This window comes from Apteryx rowi, unplaced genomic scaffold, assembly GCF_003343035.1.
Source record: "Apteryx rowi isolate R43461 unplaced genomic scaffold, aptRow1 scaffold_152, whole genome shotgun sequence".
Lineage (NCBI taxonomy): Eukaryota > Metazoa > Chordata > Aves > Apterygiformes > Apterygidae > Apteryx > Apteryx rowi.
In genome coordinates, this window is record NW_020447775.1 from 218,840 (window position 1) to 219,906 (window position 1,067).

General features: G+C 48.1%; 1 protein-coding gene across 7 annotated transcripts in view; it reads right to left on the reverse strand.

Moving 5' to 3' along the window:
• Positions 1 to 1,067, reverse strand: part of TSPAN4 (tetraspanin 4) — a 282,853-nt gene that overhangs the window by 8,821 nt on the left and 272,965 nt on the right. The gene's annotated exons all lie outside the window — the stretch shown is intronic.

Consider the following 1,067-nt stretch of genomic DNA (forward strand, 5'->3'; position numbering starts at 1 on the left):
TCCTGCATGCAAAACAGGGATTTCATGAGTAACAGGTCCCAAAGCAGATGGGCGCTATAGGGAACAAATGCCATGCATTTGAGGAAAGAGGGTTTAATCTAGAAATTTTAACGAGAGGGTCTTGCAGGCTGTTGTCACTGGTTGATCAGTCAGAAGGCAGATCTTTTGACAGAGAGTAAGAAGTGACAGGCAGACTGGAAACAGTAAGCCTTGAAAATGTAGTTCACATTGATGTAGAGGGCAGCATAGCAAGGGCTGAGACATTTGAGTGACGTTCAGGCCAGGCATGAATGACACAAGTTTGCACAGGTCGAGACCAGCCCCCTCCCCTCCATACCACCGCATGGCTGAGAGTGTCAAGGATGTCTGACAGGCCAGGGAGGATGAAGACAAAATAGAGGTTTCGTTAGTAAGAGATCGCTAATGGTGTTGTTCCAACAGAGCGTGGGAAGCAGAAAGTAGCTAGGAAGTGCTCTAGGACTGGGACTCCAGAGACTGTAAAGAGCATGTTTCCAGTAAGCCTAAAGGTGGAAACAGGAGGGGATGCAGTTGCAAAGACAACCTGAAGTGGGCTAAATTGGGCTGATCTTGGCTACACGTTGCCCATCCACATGGATCCTCAGTGTATTGTACAAGCACAGAGGATTATATGCTGATGCTTGCCTGCTAACTGCTGGCTTGCAAGGCAGACCTAGCGATGGGAGAAAGGGCTAAGAAGCTCAAGGGTGAAAAAGAATGAAGCAGCATGAGAATCAGTAATCCTGGGATGGGAGAAAAGGCAACAGAAAATGAGAACGCGTGAGAAGAGATGTGGAAGACAGGATGAGCAATGAAGTTCAGCATTCAGTGAAGACCAGGTCAGGCGAACAGCATCTCTAGAGGCACTGACCCATACACAGAGGCAGGAACCAGGGAACAGGCAGCAATGGGTTCGAATGGGGATAAACTGAGGGCTCAGTAAATTCAGGGACTTTAGTATGGAGGCCCAAATAGAGAACAGTGAGTGTGGGGGCTGATTTTGGATCATCTGATAAGCTCCTGTGTGTGCAAAGCTGAATGATCAGAAG